The sequence below is a fragment of the Malaclemys terrapin genome, chromosome 7, assembly GCF_027887155.1.
Source record: "Malaclemys terrapin pileata isolate rMalTer1 chromosome 7, rMalTer1.hap1, whole genome shotgun sequence".
Classification (NCBI taxonomy): domain Eukaryota; kingdom Metazoa; phylum Chordata; order Testudines; family Emydidae; genus Malaclemys; species Malaclemys terrapin.
Window position 1 is genome coordinate 124,763,910 of NC_071511.1, and position 19,917 is coordinate 124,783,826.

General features: G+C 48.9%; 1 protein-coding gene across 1 annotated transcript in view; it reads left to right on the forward strand.

Annotated features, from left to right (window-relative positions):
• Positions 1 to 5,541: 5,541 nt before the first annotated feature.
• The window catches only part of SEMA4G (semaphorin 4G), an 87,461-nt gene continuing 73,085 nt past the window's right edge, over positions 5,542 to 19,917 (forward strand). The window contains exon 1 of the mRNA XM_054034558.1: positions 5,542 to 5,716. The gene's annotated coding sequence lies outside the window, so the exon portion shown is untranslated. The remainder of the gene's footprint in view (positions 5,717 to 19,917) is intronic.

Consider the following 19,917-nt stretch of genomic DNA (forward strand, 5'->3'; position numbering starts at 1 on the left):
TGCCAGTACACAGCCGATGGAGAATGTTTCTACACTCCAAGAGCTTGTTATTAAAACTGTCTAAAAGTGGAATGGAATTTCATCTAGTTCTACTGTCCAAACTGAGTGAGATGCAAAAAGCGAGCAGGACGAAGAGTGGAGAGAGACCGTTACGCAAAACATGGTTTTATCAGTAATCAGTTTTGCCAAGTGCACGTGTTTGAAAAGCATGAATCAGGGCCCCAAAATCAGGAGATTGTCTTGAAAATCAGGAGATTTTCAAAGAGCAATCTGGGCTTTATTTGCTTTTGGATTTTGAACCATTAAAGTTTCACACGTTCATGCTTTTCTCTGCAACTGTGAGGGCTAGAAAAAATATGTTTTAAAAATGAAAGCAACGATTCTAATGGAATAACGCAACTCCAGCAGCTGGGGATTCAAAAAACGTATTGTGAGATTGGTAATAAAACCACAAGAGTTGACAGTGCTGAGTAACAAAGGGAAGGAAGAGTTTTATTGGTCGACAGTGTCCCTTTGTTGTTACCATTTCTGAGTGTGATCCTTCAGCTAGAAATCGTACGGCTTTACTTCTCTCTTTTTTGGACGCAATACATATTAATCCATCCCTTGGTTCTTGTTGGCTTTTTTAAATGGGAATGCTGCGAGATCTGTTTTGAAGTACTGAGTGCCTGTGCTGTCATCCATCACTTTGTTTTTCTGCTTCCCAGTAAGTTCACCTCCCTCCCCCTTCTTCTCTCCTGACGTGTGCAGGATCAGAACATGAGACGCTGTTTGCACTCCAGACGTGCCTGTTCTGAGGGGGCAGGTTAAAGGGACACTACACAAATACACAACCCAGATTAGATTTTGAATTTGTTCCCCATTCTTAACAATCAAAGAGGGTGTTACATGGGCAACTCCTGGTTTTAAAGCTTTCAAGCTCCCCGCAGCAGCTAGGTCTCGGCTTGGGTGCTGATTTTGATGCAGTAGACCGCTCTGGCCTGTTCCTGTTGTATCATCTCCCTGATTAACTGAAGGGCTGATGTGTTCCTCTCTCTCAGGTCACTTCTTCCAGGTTTTGTGCGGGGACGTGGAGAGCAAGGGAGCTGTTTGGAAGGAGTAGGGTTCTGATTTATTGGAAGACGTTCTGTATGTCTCTTTATCTTCTCCTATTTGGCCATCCCTTCCTGAGGTTTTTTTGCATGGCACATTCCAAGCCCTCTTCCAGTTAAGAATGGAGGAAAAGCGTTTCCCCCTCAACCCCAGATGGCTCCTATTGGTGCTTTAATACGTGAGCCGCCCGCTCCTCCCAGTCACCCGCTGACCAGCAACGGTCGGTTGTGGGAGGGTGTGAGTGCGCTCGCCTTTCCCTGCCTATCTGACTGCTGCAAATTTAACACGAGGCTCTGATGGCTTCCAGAGAAAACCAGCACCGCAAAGCTCCCACCGGCTGTGCACAAGGGAGGTGTCCTGGGCTCATGTAGTAGAGTTACTCCCTAGGCGTCGTAGAGCTCCTGGCGTTAGAACTGGGCAGAAAACCATTTTCTTGTCCTGGGAAATTTTTCACTATTTTGAACCCTTTTCCTGGCTCGAATTAGTCAAAATCTTGCATCTTTTCACAAACTGCAACACTCCCCCCCCCCCCCCCCCGAATATTTTGCATTGGATCAATGAAAACGTTTTGATTTCAACCTTTTTTAACGTCTTTTTTTCTATAAATGATCGTACATTTCCAAAGGAAAAGCCGCTTGGAGCTGAAGAGAACATTTCGTTTGGAGAAATGCCCAAACTGGATGCGCTGGGAATTTTGAAGCCTCCCCCCCCACTCCCCAAACAGGGACGTCACCAGACCAGGCCCTTTGTTTTTGACAATTCAGCATTTTCCAGTGAAAAAACGTTTCATTGACGAATTCCCAGTGAGCTCACCTGACAGTGCTGGCTCCGTCTGTGCCCATCCCCCAGAGGCGAGCAAGATCATTGTACGCTCACTGCCCTAGGACGCTCCATAGTAAGCAGCAGGCTTCCTTCTCCCTCCTCCACCCCTCGTCCTTAATATAGTTCCCCCAGCTCTTCTCTTAGGCTGGGATGTGCCACTGGATCCTGAAGCCACCATAGTCCCCCTCTTTCCTTCCTTCCTGCTGCTCTCTCCCAAAAACCAGCCTTTGGGTACCTGCTACGTGGTCACCTTGAGATGAATGAATTGAGGGCCACACACTGTATAGGAAGACTGCAGTTGTTAAGGGTTAATTATATGGTCCATGCCTGGGGCTTCTAGGCACTAAGATAATACAGATGACAATAGAAGCATGTTACAGGCGTTAGTTTCTCTTCCAGAGGTTTATAAGTCACCTGGAGCAGGTGATTAATAGAAGGCCTATAAATGGGTTGATTTTGTATAAACTATTCAGAAGAACGTTCAGACTGCAAGGTCAGGATGTGGCAGGTTTAAGATGGCCCCCATGCAACCCTAATTCAGCCCCCTCTTGGGCATATGCATTGTGACATTAAAGATGGTTGAATACTATTCCCTCTACCCCTTTAGTACAGATCTGCTCTAGGGACGAATCAGGGTTGGGGAGCGAAGGAGGCTACCTGTGCAGGACCTGTGCCTCTTTTGCATAAGGCCCCGCGGGTCTAGAACCTGGGTCTGAAGAGCTGCTAGCCAGCTGGACTTTCCGTGGTCCGCTGTGGACACAGACCATGGGATGTTCCACCTCAAGGATTTGACAGACAGCAGCCTCGTGGCTTCTGATTGACTCCCTGCCCTATGTAAACCCACGGGGCGTTCCATGAAGTGTCCCACCACTGGTATGGCTCTCCTGTTGGTGCCATGATTATTCCTGCTCCCGAACGCCTGGCTTTGACCTCAGCTTGATTTGGACTTTGCCTCCTGACCTGGACCCTGAACCCTAACTCGGAGTCTGACCCTTGATATCTACCCTGGCCTGGAACCTGACTACGAACTCCTCTGCTACTCCTAGGCCCAAGTTTGCCCCTGCTCTGACCCCTGGTCCTGACTGCCCATGTTAGGATCCCGACGGTTTGTTGCAGAAGTTGGAAGGTGTGTAATGAATGAAGATGGTCTCTTGGGTAAGGCAGCTGAATGCTGCCCTGGCAAATTGGATTCTTTTCCTGCCTCTGCCACCGAGTTCTTATGTGGTGCCGGGCAAGTCACAGAAACTCAGCTTTTCCCAGTGGCCACTAACTGTGTGTTCCTTGTTCTCTGGGTGCTCAGCACGAAACACATGGGGCTGGATTTGCAGAAGTGCTGAGTGCGCACAGCCGCAGCGCAGGTAGAAGGAGCTGTCCTTTGAACTCATGTGCTATGACGACGCGAAGGACTCTGGAAAACCGTGGCCTTGATGTCCCAGAGTGGGCACCCAAATTTAGTGGATGCTTGGCCTTAATCTCTGTGCTTCACTTCCCCGTCTTTCACAGAGGGTAATAATCCCACCTACTCTCGCGTGTGGGATGCAAATGAATGCCTGTTTGTAAAGCACTCGGATGCCATGGTGAGAGAGCAGCATAGAAATGCCCCAGGAGGAAGTTAATAATCTTGTACTCAATGCAGGGTTTAGAAGAGCTGTGCTTTAAACAGGCCTCGGGCCACACACTGGAGGAAGATGGAGAAAAAATAGCGAATAACTCTTCAGTTACTGAACGAGGCAGGGTCCTGTCGGGGGGTAATAGTCTGGGATCGTGTAATTAAAGACTGTGTCCTAACAAGGGGGCTGGATCAACCTCAGACCTGGCGACTTTTAACGTTGGAATGCTGGAACGTTAAGACAGTGTAAATCTGTTAATTCAGGTTTCTTTGTGATTTCCTAAGTTTTATTTTTAAAAGCCCCAAATTCATCTGGAACCATATTGATCCCCAACTTGGTCAAGAGCAGGCTGTGGACCTTTTGATCCACAGCACAGACGTCTGCCACTTGAGCTAATGGAATAATAACAGCAGTAGTAGGCTGTCATCCTCTACGCAGGCTACGTCTACACTACCCGCCTGAATCGGCGGGTAGAAATCGATCTCTCGGGGATCGAATTATCGCGTCTCATTTGGACGCGACAATCGATCCCTGAATCGACGCTTGTACTCCACCAGCGGAGGTAGGAGTAAGCGCCGTCGACGGGGGAGCTGCGGAGGTCGATTTGCCGCCGTCCTCACAGCGGGGTAAGTCGGCTCCGATACGTCAAATTCAGCTCCGCTATTCGCGCAGCTGAATTTGCGTATCTTAAATGGACCCGCCCCGTAGTGAGGACGTAGCCGCAGAGTCACCACTAGAGGGGAATGAGACACACACTTTCCGATGGGCTTTGCAGTTGTTTGCTGACAGCAGGGGAATGGAGAGAGTCAGGACTCTGGGTACAATATATAAAATATGCTCTAGTGGTTCCACTTCCACCCCAAACCCTGTCTGTGTCCCCCAGCTCTCTCTCCTCCTTCCCACTCCCACCCATCCTGGCTCCTCCTCCCCGACTTCCAGCTCCTTCCTCCCACTTCTTCGTCCTCTGCGTTTGAATCAGGTGCTTCCTCTGTCTCCTCCTTGTTGCCTGGATGCCAGAAGGGGGAGCATGAGAGTAGACAGTCTCCCTTGGCTCAGTTCTGGTGCCCGATGCCACAGTGGCCACCAGCAGCGAGAGGCGCAATTGCAGGGAAAGTCCCGCTCAGCCCCTGCGGCCCTGGGATGGAGCATCTCAGTTGCTCTGTGGGGATGGCGTAGGTGCAGTCCAGTTGCATGTCGGAGCCGTGAGGGGCTATGCTCAGTGCAGATGGCATCTTGGGAGAATTTAGCTGCCAAACTTTAACAAGTCTGTCCTAGTGTGTATGAACTGAGAGTCCATCTGTGGCTCCCTCCCCCCCCGGGCTTATAATTTGGCCAGATTTGGGTGAATTTTCACAGGGATGGCAAAAGACATGTCCCTGGCGCCAGGGTGACACCTCCCTCCCCGCCCCCCCCCCCGCCAAGTTTCAAGTCCTTGCTCCAAAGCAGAGGCTCCAGAGCTTCTCAAGAAAACACGGGGAAGAATATATTTTTTTTTGCATGGGCAAAATGTATTTAGCTGCAACTTTCAAACAATAATTCCGCCTGAGGTGCGGATGTAGGACACAGCCTGGAAGCGACTTCTGGGGTCATCAAGACCCCTCCCGTCTCAGGGGCAGGGAGCATATCAGCCCGAAGGATTTAAGTTTAGGAAAGTTACAAGCAACTGAAAACTGGGTCTTATAGTGCAAAGTGTTGGGCAGCTTTAACTAGAGGTGGCACTACCAGCTCTGCGTATGATACCCTGAGTATAAAGTGTGACCAAACTTACGTGAGTGATGCAATGAAAGAAGACGGGACTTGGTTGGCGTACTTTTAGTTTTAGCCATATTAGCGTGCAAGTGTTTTTGAGCACTTGTATGTGGCCGTCTTTGAATGTACTATCTTGTAGTCTCCTGCTATTCTGGTTTGTATTTTGTTAGCGCTTTCACGACTCTTAATACAGAAGAGATGTGCGCATAATTCCAATGTATTTGCTCGCATGTACTGGAGGATAAAGAGCATTCATCTGTTGACACAGGGAGAAGGCCCGGCAGCGTTTCAAGGGAGTATAATTGCATTTGATTAGTGCAGAGAGCTTGGCAGAGCGGATCTTCTGAGACTTCACCCTGGCGCTGATCTTTCAGAGTCAGAGATCAGGGACACGAGGGAACATCAGAGGCCCGACTCTGCAAATCTTCACACAGTTCTACAATGTAAGTATAATTCCCTGAAATGCTGGGGCGGCTCATTACTTTGCAGCTCGCACTCCAGCTGCGGAGTCTAGCATTCGGTGGGTTTGTTAAGGAGGAGCTGAAGGCGCAGAGTGGCACCTCACTGTCCTTCCACATCTTATGTACTTTAAAAAAAAGCCTGTTTTTCTTAACTTAGAAGATGTTGCTCATAGAAAGTCCCTGGAGAATGGATTGAGCCGCTATGTAACACAGAGAATAGAAGATGGGACCTGACGTTTTCCTTTGGACTATCCTCTTTTTTTTTTTTTTTTTTTTTAATTAATGCTTAAAAAAGGGGAGCTGGCTCTGGTTTCAAATAAGTCTCCAAGCTGGGTTTGAGAAGCCCTTAAGCTAATTCTCGAGTGCACATTGGCTGAGTTGATATCAGTGGGGATTGGTTGCGGTTGGTCCTGCTTTGAGCAGGGGGTTGGACTAGATGACCTCCTGAGGTCCCTTCCAACCCTGAGATTCTGTGATTCTATGATTGATTGATTCAGTGCTTCTGGCCTCTGAATGTGGGCAGGTTTGGGTGTTGGAGTTCCAGTTTGGCTGCCCTCCAAGTAAAAAACCACTTTTACTGGAAAAATGAAGTGAGCTACGCAAGATGGGTCCCGGTGACACCACAGGTAGATGCGAGGTGATTGGTCATCTCTGAACTAGAGCCACATGTGGTGATGTGCTAGGCTCTGGAGCCAATCTGCAAGCCAGGAGCGGGTCTGGTGACTCTCAGGAGAGGTATATAAGCCTTGCAGGAGAGGTAGCAGCTCAGTCTGCCCAGTGTCACTTCCTGGGTTGGACCTGTCCCCGGCCTGATAGTGGTGACAGACTCTGCATGCCTTTGCCTGCTCCAGCCCTACCCGGGCCTTGTTCCCACTCTGCTCTTGACTCCTGGCTCCGGCTCCAACCTCTGGTTCCCGGCCTGGCTGCCACCACACTGACCGCTGAGCCGGACTGCCGCTGCTCCAACCGCTCGGCCTGACCCTCCATGTCTCAGGTTCTGGCAGTAGGGTCGTCTCTAGTTAAGCAATCCCACGCATGGAATTACCCATGGTTCCAAGTAACTAGGGGTGTGGGGAAGGTAGATCTACTGGGAATCACCGCAGGTCCAAGGGTAGCCTGGTGATTAAGGCGCTGGAGTGGGACTTAGGAGATTGGGATTCACTTCCACATGTCAATCCTACACCTCCATTTCCCATCTTTGAATGGGATCGTATTCCCTCTGGCTGTTTGGACTGTAAGCAAGGACCATCTCCCACTCTGTCTCTACACAGCACCTAGCCCAATCTCTGAGGCATCTGGGTGCTACTAGAATATTAATGCTGGTCCCAGCGATATGATGTAGGTCCTCAAGTGTGCATCTAACCTAAACAGCAACTCCAGGGGAGGGAAGTAACTCACGGACTCTGCCATTAGACTGGCTTGCTAACGTAGAGGAATGTTCTACCGCCCGCTGATCACTGCGTTATAGACCTGCCATTTTAAAGTGATCTGTGACCATTAGCATTTTGGTCCACAGTGATGGAGTTCTGGGAAATGGAAAAGCCGCTTGGGGCAAGTCTTGCCTGCTTTAGAGTTAATGGAAAAATAAGCTGGTTAGCCTTCGGAATGTAATTCACAGCCCCTTATAGGGCAGCTGTCTTCAGGTATGTATTTTTGCAGTGACTGTCGGAAAGAACAATACAAAGAGTTCCCATTGTGGGCGGACGCTGTGCATGGGCGGATTGTGTTTGATCGGAGTCAATGTCACATATGCTAATAACGGTGGTGTGGGAGACGGTTTCCAATGGGGAGCATTCACTCTGATTGTAAGAGTTGCGGATATACTTATGAATGAAGCTGCGTAGCTGACTGGCCTTGCAAGGTTTTACACTTGGCTTGATGGCATTTCTCTGCTTGTAATGCAATAACTTTTGAATGCCACATCCAATTAATTCCAAAATTTAAGGGAATGTTCCAGGCATCAATGGGCCAGAACTCTAGTGACATTTTTGGGGAGGGGAACTGAAAGTGGAAAATGGGGGACATCCGGAGGAGCCCCTGGCATTTAGCTATCAGAGCTATTGGCTTCTGCCACCTCTGTAATTATTGGTTGATGGCAACCATTAACACATTCCCACATAACAACCTCTCCTTTTAGCCTTGCCGATACTCCCAATAGAACCTAAAAGTGTTGACACTTCGTTGAAGAGAATGAAAGAAGAATAATATATAACAAATGGAAGAAAGGGGAATTTGATAGTAAGGAATATAAATCAGAAGTTAGGAATTGTAGAAAATTGATAAGGGAAGCAAAGGCACACAAGGAGAAATCTATGGCCAGCACAGTTAAGGACAATAAGGAGTTTTTTTGAATATATCAGGAACAATAAGAATCCTGACAATGGTATTTGTCCATTACTAGAGGGAAATGGTAGAATTAACAATAATAATGCAGAAAAGGCAGAAGTGTTCAATAAATGTTTCTGTTCTGTATTTGGGGGAAAAACAGATGATATGGTCTCATCCTATGGCGATGATAACACTCTTTCCATTCCAGTAATATCGGTGGAGGATGTTAAACAGAAGCTACTATAGTCAGACATTTTTAAAGCAATAGGTCTTGATAACTGGCATCCAAGAGTTTTTAAAGAGCTGTCAGAGGAGCTTGTTGGACCATTAATGTTGATTTTCAATAAGTCTTAGAGTACCGAGGAAGTTCCAGAAGACTGGGAGAAAGGCAATGTTGTGCCAGTTTTTAGAAAGGGTAAACTGCATGACCCCAGGTAGTTCATGACGTGATAAAAAACCTAGAATGCTGTCAAATTAACATAATACACATTAAATGGATTTAAAACTGGCTGATTGATAGATCTCAAAATGTAATTGTAAATGGGGAATTGTCCGCAAGCAGTGGGGTCTCGCAGGGATTGGTTCTTGGTCCTACGCTATTTAACATTTTTATCAATGACCTAGAAGAAAACATGACATCACTAATAAAGTTTGCAAATGACTCTCAAATTGGGGGAGTGGTAAATAATGAAGAGGACAGGTCATTGATTCAGAGCGATCTGGATCGCTTGATAAACTGGGCGCAAGCAAACTGTCTATTTTAATATGACTAAATGTATACATCTAGGAACAAAGAATGTCGGCCATACTTACAGTATCGGGGACTCTAACCTGGGAAGCAGTGACTCTGAAAAAGATTTGGGGGTCGTGGTGGAGAATCAGCTGAACACGGGCTCCCAGTGCGACGCTGTGGCCAAAAGAACTAACGTGACCCTCGGATGCATAAACGGGGATCTTGAATAGGAGTAAAAAGGTCATTTTACCTTTATATTTGACACTGGTGCTACTGCTCCTGGAAGACTGTGTCCGCTTCTGGTGCCCATAGTTCAAGAAGGATGTTGAGCAATTGGAGAGGGGTCAGAGAAGAGTCATGCGAATGATTAAAGGATTGGAAAACCTGCCTTACAGTGAGAGCTTCAAAGAGCTCAATCTATTTAGCTTAACAAAGAGAAGGTTAAGGGTTGACTTGATTAGTCTGTAAGTATCTACATGGGGAACTAATATTTAATAATGGGTTCTTCAGTCCAGCAGAGAAAGGTGTAGCACAATCCATTGGCTGGAAGTTGAAGCTAAACAAATTCAGACTGGAAATAAAAGGCACGTTGTTAACGGTGAGAGTGACTAACAGTTTACCAAGGGTCATGGTGGGTTCTCCATCACTGGATTTTGAAATCAAGACTGGATGTTTTCCTAAAAGCTCTGCTCTAGGGATTATTCTGGGGCAGGTCTCTGGCCTGTGCCATACCGGGATCAGACTAGATGCTCACACTGGTCTCTTCTGGCCTTGGCATCTATGAGAATAAAAATGGTGGTGGGAAGGGGGCACACAGATCCCCTGGCATGGGGCAGAGCGGGAGGGCTGCAGGGAGTCCCTAAAATAGACGGGGATGGGAGGATGACAACAAGGAACCTGTGTGGGGTGGGATGGGGGAATTGAGGGATGTAAGGAGCCCAGATGGGCTTCTAATAGAACAGGTGACAAATGTAGGTTCTCTTAAAAGCTTATTCCATTCCATAGCGCTTAGTGTTCTGAATAAGAAAGCTGGGTCTAGCGGTTTCTGGGCTATCCTTGCCTGTCCCGAGGCAGTACTCTTGTGAGAGTGCCTCGAATCCTCAACCGGATTGGTCTCTGTTCAAACCAAGGTACAAACATGGCAAATGGCCTTCCCTGTCCTACAGCGCTTACAATCCTAGAGTAACACAGAAAGCTACGGTCGGTTAAAAACATTCCCATCCAGCTGGTTGTTCCAGCTAAAGTTGTGGTGTGGTGTGAACCAGTCCCAAAACTGAATGCAGGTTTGCTGGGTGAAGTGTAACAAAATACATGAGAAAAATTGAGGGCCCCTCCCCTTTTGTTTATAATCACGGAGCAAGTTTTAGTTTGATTTCTGACGTCTAAGAACAAAGGAATAGGATTTGATTTAAATTTGGACTCTAAAAAAGCTGCAACATTTGCAATGTATTGTGTCTCTGGCTTGATACCTTTAACTGCTGATATGGTGGCCTATAATGTGGGGAGAGAAATCTATTGATTATGATTTGAATGTGTTTTTCTTAACCAGGGCTTGCAGGTTAGCCAGGCAGAATATTTTCCGTAGAAGGCAGAATATGTATTCCTAAGTATCTGAGTGTTTATGAATGAGAGAGCAGGATTGTGGGAATGTTCACAGTGAATTTCAGCCTACTGGATTTAAGGAAATAAATGTATACCCCAAAACCGGTGGCGTGGGGGATTTCTGTTGTCCTCCATGGCAGGAAGAGATCTCAGCTTTTGACACAAGTGCTTTGTTTGACATGCTCAGTCGAAAACTCTTGGGAGCGCTGAGTATATTGCTTGCACAAAGGCTTGTTTGGGAAAGTTTTTGATCTGTGTAAATGCCTTGGAACTCTTTCAAGCCACACAATTTAATAGCCAACAGCAAGCACAAGGGCAAAAACTGGGAGTGGGAGGAGATGGGGCAGCCTAAGTGATAACTACAACGCGGTGGAAACAGGGGCTGTTTCTTCCCCAAGCTGGAGTCTAGCTTTCAGAGAGCTAGGTAGTAGTTTCATTTAAGATGTTCCTACACCAGTGCAAGAACAGCCTTCTGCATGCAGGCCCACTCGACGGGATCATAGGCTTTTCCCACATGCAGTCCGGTGATTGTGAGAACAGAAGGAACTCAAACGAGGCTTCCTGGCCCATTAAAATAGGTTCTTTTAAGTGTAATAAAGCTTTGGACAGTTGGCAGGTGGGACTGTGGCTTCTTGAATAGAATACTGCTCTTTAAATGTAAAAGGTTGTGCGTTGGGCACTGACGTTCCGGTTTGATGCCCACTGATTTGAACGGAGAGTAAAAACTTAAAGCCCCAACACAACTTATTCTGATGTGGAGTGACGCAGGAGTGTCTTGGCTGGCGGAATAGCATGCTGCCCATGTGGACTTAGGGCTATGTTATGGCTGATCCACCCTCTGCATTCCTTCGTGTGCAAAGCTCATCACTTTACGAGAAGTATTTAGATGAGCTCAGTGTTACGAAACTGTGGTCTCCTGGGGTAAAATCTGTTTATGAAAATCGGACACAGCAATGGCCAAAGTGCAGAACTACGACTGTTAATTTTTAAAGGAAGTGAACTGAGATGAATGCGAGCTGTGTCAAGCTGTAGCTAATCTTCCTGATTCTCCCTTATAACTGAGTTCACACCACTCAGCTTCATGTTTTGCATGGTCCATGGGGACTGATTTTACTGTTTCCCCCCTAGGAACAGAGACATTGTCATGGCTGGAACAGATCAATGGCCACCTCTAGCCTTGTGTCTTTTCTATCCCTGTGATCCCCCCAAAAATATAGCCAGGCCGGAAAGGAGAGGGTGGTATGAACAATGGTGGCAGGAGAACACAGTCGGACACATCTCATGCGTGGGGGCTGAGTGCACAGCCCTGTATCACACAATACGGGAAACCTGAGCCGCTATCACTCGTTAATATCACTAGTAACTGCTTGGATGATAGGGATCAGGGAACAAGATTTAAAAGTTAACAGACGCTTCGTTTTCCAGCAGAACAATTAAGCGAGGGTTACATCAGTGTAAGAATCGAGAACAACTCCACCGAAGTGAACAGATGCCTGCGTAAGCAAGATCAGAATCAGCCCCCCAGGAGCAGTCAAGGCACAGTTCCTGCCTGCTACCTAGGGGGCTCTTTCATGCTGTGATTGGGAAACACCTCAAGTGAGCACTGAGAGGACAGCAGTAAAAAGGCGGGGACCACAGCAGCCAACAGCCCAGGCTCTAAGACCTCGTGAGGTGGGACAGTCCCAGACCTCAGGCAGCAGCCCCAGATGCAATGTCTACACCACAATTAAACAGCCCCTCAGCCGGAGTCCTTCGAGCCCTGGTCAGTTGGCATGGGCCAGCCACGGGTCTCTACTGTCAGGGTATGTCTGCACTGCAGTTAAAGTACTCGTCACAGCTGCATGCCACAACTGGGTTCTTGGGAACACTCCTGTTCCTTCTCAACTCCCAGCAGTCTGACACAGGGTTAAGAGCCCTCTGCGAAGACAGCAAGAGACCCCACTGTGTAAGTGCAGGATCGGAAGACAGATAGGAGTTCAGCTCCTGTGTATTGTAAGTCTCCCCATTTTTTTTCCCAAGGAAGCTTTTAAATTAGAAGCAGAAAAATGTAATTAGGATCAGAAACTAAGCAAGGAGCTTGCCCCGGGAAAAAACAGGCTGACAAGAGGAATAAGCTTTGCTTTAGCCAGGAGTCCTATGCTGCCAGCTTAAAAATGTCAGGTTTAAAAAAAAAAAAAAATAGCCAAAACACATGCTGCTGCTGAGTGTGTTTTCAGACACTGAGCTATTGGTTATGGTGTGAAGGGCCGTGTAACGGCAGCACATGGAAATGTATTGCCTCTGCACAGGCCCTGGCCAGGAGATTTTCAAAAGTCTGTTCGACGCTAACTTATTTCTCTGCACTATTTTATCTGGAGAGGCCATAATAAGTAGAAAAGTGCATTATTAACATAGCAATGCAATTTCACCACCTAGAGTAAAAGTTAAAGGGGTGTCTATTGTCATGCTTCAGGGCACAACCTAGACTTGCGGAGTAGGGTCAGGAAGAAAGTCGCCACATATACAGCCACATAATGGTATAGTCCAGTTCAGCATTGACTTTTGAAGTGGAACCTTCCCACTTGATGATCCTGCTCTCTGTTGGCAGCGAACTTGATGCGGCTTTGGCGAAGCCCATTTCACAGCAAAGCATTGCCCTGTTTCTCCAGGAATGCTGCAAAACTCCCCCTAAAAAGGGCCCTGTCAAGATAAAAAATCAAATAGGGTCATGCCGTTTGTGTATGGGACTTTCTTAACACCCCTGCATGTTGGAATGAGAGTTATAATGCCCTTGTTTATCTTGTGCTGGCCGTTGACATCTGGGCTCCATGTGATTAGCATGATGGTTCTGGAGACTGGTTAGTTTTGCTCTCCAGTTCTCACGTGTTAGAACAAGACTCTCTGGGTTCCCAGCTTGGCAGGGGAATGCTGGAATGTAAATAAATTGTGTAGAATCTTTTTTTTCCCATGCATTTTTTTTTTTAAGTTGAGTAATTTAAATACCAGGGGCTTAGTCTCCTGAGAGCTATTATACTTTGGTCTAATCGTGAACTCTGTGAAGAAAGTAAATCAGGAAGTGTTATTTACCCCTTCCCATAACACAAGAACCAGGAGTCACCCCATGAAATGAATAGGCAGCAGGTTTAAAACAAACAGAAGGAAGTCCTTCTTCACACAACATCCAGTCAGCCTGTGGAACTCCTTGCCAGGGGATGCTGCGAAGGCCAAAACTAAAATGGGGTTCAAAAAAGAACTAGATCAGTTCCTGGAGGATAGGTCCATCAATGGCTATTAGCCAGGATGGGCAGGGATGTAACCCCAGGCTCTGGGTGTCCCTAAATCTCTGACAGCTAGAAGCTGGGACTGGACAACAGGGGATCAGACACTCCCCTGTCCATTCCCTCTGAAGCATCTGGTACCAGCTGCTGCTGGAAGACAGGAACCTGGGCTAGATGGACCATTGGTCTGACCCACTCTGGCCATTCTTATGTCTTAATTCTGGTCATTCGCTTGGTGGCCTGTGATATGCAGGAGGGCAGATGAGATGTTCTGGCGAATCTTTCTGGCCTTGAGCTCCGTGGCTCTGGAGAACCTGGGGCAGACCAGGGAGTGCCCAGGTGGCTTTGGGCCTCCCTAATTTTGGCCTTCTCCAGGAACCAGCGCAGCCCCCGAAGTGAATTGGATCCAGCTGCCAGTCCGCTGCTCTCCCTCCCGTCCCGACCCCTACGTCAGGTGGGCTGAGTTGGGCTGCTTACGTTGGCCTAGGCTGGGGAAAATCTCCAAGGGGCTGTTCCCCCCACCGGGACCCTCTTGCTGAACAGAATTGGATCGATGTTTGGGGTGGCAAGGACCGGCTTATCCGGCTTAGACCGTCTGCTTGGGGCTGCCCAGTGCACCGTAGCTCGCATTGTTGTGGCCATTGATAACCGGTTTCTTTCATCCTGTAGCTTGTCCCCACCCGAGCTGCGGCGTGCGTGGACATCGGCGTTAGAACGCAGGCTGGCACGTTCTGTGGCAGACGCGTCCTGGCTGAGGCCTGAGAGTGACCTGCAGAGCTGAGATGCACCTACCTGCTCAGATCTTGTAGTTCTGTTTGTTTCTCCCTCCCATCATCCCTTTCTGGGATGAAGGGGGATCAGTCCAGGTAGGAGCAGAGGTGAGGGCGTCATGTACAGGCTCAGGGAGGAAGTGCGAGGGGCCTTCCAGGGTATCAAACTTCCAAAACCAGGTGAGTTCTGAGGCTGGGACCGAATCTTGCCTTCCCTCCCCGGGGGAAAGCCATGCACCTGTAGAACCTGCAGAACAAACCCAGCTTCCTCTGGGTGTGAAATGCCAGCCAGCCAGTCCCCCCAGTCCATGTGGGCACTTCCTCCTCACTGCACTACGAGACTTGTATTGCCCCGGCTTGAACTCTGCCTGTGACTCTCTGATGCTTTGCTGAGGAACTGGGTCGAGTTTCTCTCCGCCTTCCCCATGCCGAGGGAAGGCCTCTGAGCACCCGGGTTTGCCAGGGATGAGTTAATGTCCCCTGCTTGCAAAAAAAAGAAAAAGAAAAGAAATTCAAACCCCAGCAGTTCCTCCTTCTGTATCCACTGGGTAAAAAATTAACCAGCTTTTACAGCTAATTGGATGATTGTCCTACAAGACAAAAGCTACCCATTGATCGCAGGCAAAGGAGCGCTGGGAAGGAGGTGTAATTACTGCTCTGCAAACCCCCCACAAAGCCCTACGTTGGGAAGACAGGCACGCACTGCCATTAGCTTTTGCTTTGCCCTAGCTGGTTACGTTTGAGCAGAGTTTGCTTTGTGATAAAGAAAGGCCCAGCGATCTTTCCCCAGGGCGGGCTTGGCCGGCGGTCTGCCAGCTTGCTAGAGGAGGACATGGCAAGGAAACAAAGTTCAGGGCTTATTTATTTTTGGAAGACAAACTGTGCACGCCTGTCTGTAGCCAGGCAAATGGCATGATTTTTATTGATCTGTTTTTCATCTGGTGCACGGAAGAGAAGTAGCCTTAATATTTACCAGCCCAGATATACAATTGACTTGCATGCCTTTTTGGGGGCGGGGAGCGATCCGCTGGCTCCGGACAAAGGATTTCATGTTCTCGTTTCTGCTCGATGCAGCATGGTCCAAGCGGTGCGCAGGGCTCGTACATAGGAGTCCCAGGGATCTGTTGCTTGGGTGCCCGAAGCCGGCTTGCATGAAAGCCCTTTGGTGTCGCGGCCCCTGGCAGCCTGTGACTCACCGTGCGCCCGCATATGCCGGTGCTTGCAACGGTACTCAGATAAACGCCACCCTGGTGCTTGCCCTTGGCCTGTGCAGAACTGGGTGCTGTGTCCTCCATTGCTGGCGCAGCGACTGCCCAGTGAAATTCCCCGCATCCTGCCCACCCTTCAGGGACTGCTCAGAGCGTGGGCCCCGCCTCCTGCCAAGCCCCTCACTGGCTAGCTGTATGCAGGCCAGAGAACGGTCCTGCCCCACACTTGGGTTGTCCATCGTCCAAAGCAACGAAGAGACACCAGTACAATGACATTTCCACTGCATGAGCAGAAACTCTGTGCATCCCCCTAGGGTTCCTTGCAGCGTTGTTCTGGGAAGCCTCCATTTGGATCCATTCCAGCTTTAGCCCCTCCAGAAAAACCCGAGAAAAGGAAACTTAGCGAAGATCCAAACCCAAATCCTAGAAACATAGATTCCAAGGCCCGCAGGGAGCATTGTGAGCATGTAGTCTGACAGCCTGTACAGCACAGGTCAGAGTCCTGCCCCTAACAATTCCAGGAGCAGAGCTTTCAGAGAAACATCCCATCTTGGTTTAAAAAGGCTCAGTGACGGAGCCTCCACCATGACCCTGGGTAAATTGTTCCCAGGATGAATTATTCTCACCGTTAAAAATGTACGCTCAAATGCCAGTCTCTGGTTATGAGCAAGGGTGTGCCAACTGCATGCAGATCTGGCTGCCCCATCTCAAAAATGTCATATTAGATTTGGAAAAGGTACAGAGAAGGGCAACCAAAATGATCAGGGGGATGGAACAGCTTCCATAGGAGAGATTAAGAAGACGAACTGTTCAGCTTAGAAAAAAGATGACAGGTGGCATATGATAGAGGTCTGTAAAATCATGACTGGTGTGGAGAAAGTGAATAAGGAAGTGTTATTTACTCCTTTCCCAAAACATAGGAACCAGGGATCAACCAATGACATTAATAGGCAGCAGGTTTAAAACAAACACAAGGAAGTACCTCTTCATACAACCCACAGTCAACCTGTGGAACTCTTTGCCAGGAGATGTTGTGAGGCCAAAACTATAACAGGATTCAATAAAGAACTAGATAAATTCATGGAGGATAGGTCCATCAATGGCTACTAGCCAGGATGGGCAGGGATGGTGTCCCTAGCCTCTGATTACCAGAAGCTGGGAATGGGTGACAGGGGATGTATCACTTGATGATTCCCTCTGGGGCACCTGGCATTGGCCATTGTTGGAAAACAGGATATGGGCTGGATGGACCTTTCGTCTGACTCTGGATGGCCATTCTTATGCAACAGCCCTGCAGGGGGCGCTGACTTGCGTACTGATTGATCGCCGTGTATGCTGTTGGCTTTGGCTCAGTAGCCAAGTTCAGAGCTGTGGGTCTCCAGATCCCCTGAATCCTGCGGTGATGTGTTTCCAAATCTAGACTTTGGAGGGTCTCTTACACCCAGCCCCACCTGTTGGTGGTCTATATAGAGCAGAGGGAAATAAGACTTAAATGGGCGGGAGCCGTTCTGAGAATCAGCCCTGGAGTTGTGCTGCATAGGCCGCCATACAGCAGTCGGCTGGCTTGGGCCACTAATCAGTGGGGCTGATTTAAAATCAGTGACTTGGAGGGCGGAGGCTCTGTATACCCTTTTATCAGTCTCCCACGCCAGCCGGTTCTCCCTTTCCTGTGCTGCACCCAGAACTTGCACCGCTCTGGTGAGCTTTAACAGAATGAGCAAACTTTCTGTTGTAAAAACAAAAGGCGGCCGTGTCTGGGGGGGAACGCGTGTTTCAGGCAGGCTGGGAAGCGAACTGGCGTCTCTAAATAGATGTGAGAAAGTTACAAGCCATTAATAAGCGGAGCCGAGATGGGAACGGATCCCACAGGGGCATCTAAGCAAGGCCACTTTCTGTGCATGCCTCGCAAATGAAAAACAAGTTCATCCGTTTCTCGGTGGGCTGCAGCGGTTTTCGAAATGCTTTGTGGGAAAAGGAATCCAGAGGGGAATATTCGGGCGACTTGTTGCAGGAGGGGAACAGTGACAGCTGCATTCGATATCCACACGCAGAGCTAATGAGGAGCTTTTTAACGGCCGCTGGCGTATAAAGGAATGGGAGGAAGTGGCAGGCCCGAACGCTCTGTCGGCAGCTACTGCCATTTGGGAACGGATTGCTACGGGAGAGGAGGGCCAGCGTGTTACAGCTCCCCCTTGATCCTTTCGAAGCCCTGAATGCAGCATCAGACCCCAGTGGGAGTAGCAAGAACTCAGCATCTCTCGCAATCTCAGGCCAGAGACTTTTGACCCCTGATGCAGCAAAGCACGTTTAAGCACGTGAGTACTCCCGTTGGCTGCTCATAGAGCCACGGGACTTGAAACAAAGCACGTGCTCTGCTGGGCTGGGTCTGCAAATAGCTCCGCTGATGTAATCGCCGGCCCGGAGCAACGGGCAGCGACACGGGATGGTGTTTTAATTTTCATGGCCATATAGGAAAAACTAAAACGGCTCCCACTGTTAGCTCTGCAAAGGAGGCCAGTGCTGGGGACAGACGGGTGGCGAGCGGCCGTCTGGCTGGTGGGGGCTTCCTCCTGGGAAGCAGGTTGGCCCGTGTAGCGGGGAAGAGAACATCCCATCAGGATGCCTGGGGAACCTGAGCTTGTCAGATCTGTCAGCGCTAAACTCTGCTTTTTTGAGTAGGCTCGTGGAACGGAGCGGAACCCAGACCCCGTGCTGGGGCGAGGGAAGGAATGCCCAGCCAATTTTTGCTCCGATTACTGTTAAATAAACACTTGAGTCAACCAGTAATTAAAAAATGTCTTGCCACTCTAGAGTAAACAGAGAGCTTAGATTCTTCAATGTCTTACCCTGCCCTGTCGGGCTGTCAGCTACAATAGGGGCTTCTGGTTCAGTCCTTCATCTGGTCTTCTACTGGAGAACAGGTTTGTTTCCAGTGACCAACTCTCCTCCTAACGCAGCTGCTATAACACCTTCCTGCTTTACGTGCGCGGTTCCCACCAGTCGCCCGATCCTGAGGATTTGTACCCATCACTCTTGGAGGCTTCGCTTGGGTGTCCAAGGTAGTCCGATAAGTGCTAGTCCCGGTAGGGTGTTTGCAGAATCGGGCCCTTTACTCTCCGCACCCAGCTCTCCTGAAGGGCTGCGTGCATTGGGCCTGGTTCTCCATTGCCATCCAAGGAATTTCAAACAAAACAAAAACCCCTTAGTTCCTTGCAAAATATTTTGTGAAATATACCCCCCCTCCTTACCCTTCCCTCCTAGCTCTGGTGTACTTCCTCAGAAGCATATTGCATTGGTCCCAGAAAGACACCGGACTAGAGACGCTGCTGGTCTGAAGTAGCTCAGTGATCATGAGGTGGAGGAGCGCTGCCAGTGATGGAGAGCAGAGATCTCTCTTCTTTGTGTAAGCTTAAAACAAAAAATCCACACAAAGATTTTGCTCAACGCGCTTAAAATCCAAACTGCCCCTTTTTGCTCCCAATTGCAGGGGGCAGTCGGTGGCCCAGCAACTCTGATCTCAGAGGTTCCAGTTACCGGAGTTAGAGTTGAGTTCCCCCTTTGCACTCCGCGCAGTCATTTCCCTCCGTGACCCACGTCTGAGTCAGCCAGGCCCCTGCGCGCCCCTCTGTAACATGGGAGGGTGCTTGGGGGGAAGACTGCACTCTCGTCTGGGCTTGGGGTAGGGGACAGAACAGGCTTCATTAGCAAAATGATGGTGCCACCCCCAAGAGGTGGCTTAATGTGACCCTTTTTGGGGGGGTGGGGGAGTAGCAAAACTATATAGAAATGTTATACCGAGAGAGAGAGAATAATAGAGAGAATCCACTTAGTGCTATCAAGGATTTAAATCATAGGTATGCACAGAACAGGTCCAGCAGAGGCAGGAGAGGGGCTAGATCCTTCCTTCCTCTCCTATATCCCTCTAGCTCCATTCACACCTGCCGTGGTAGTGTGTCCCAGCTCATGTCTGGATAAACTGCACCTCTTGGGATAATTCAACAGCCTCCATGGCTCTCACGGGACTGTCAAGGAAAGGAGAGACAACCGTGGCAGCTCTAATGGCAGGTGTCACCAGGTGGCGCTGTCCTAGTCATCCACGTTCTTAGCATGTGAGCAAGTTTTGACTCTTGGGGAGACATGCTGCCATGTAATGTTTTTGGAGGTTTCTGTGTAGAGGCAGCCTGGGGAGAGAGGTTGCTATGCAAGCAGGAGAGTTTGCTCTCTGCCTTGGTCTCCGATGCCTCAAGGAGGAACAGGGCGCTGCTGTTGGGCCGAGATTCCTGGA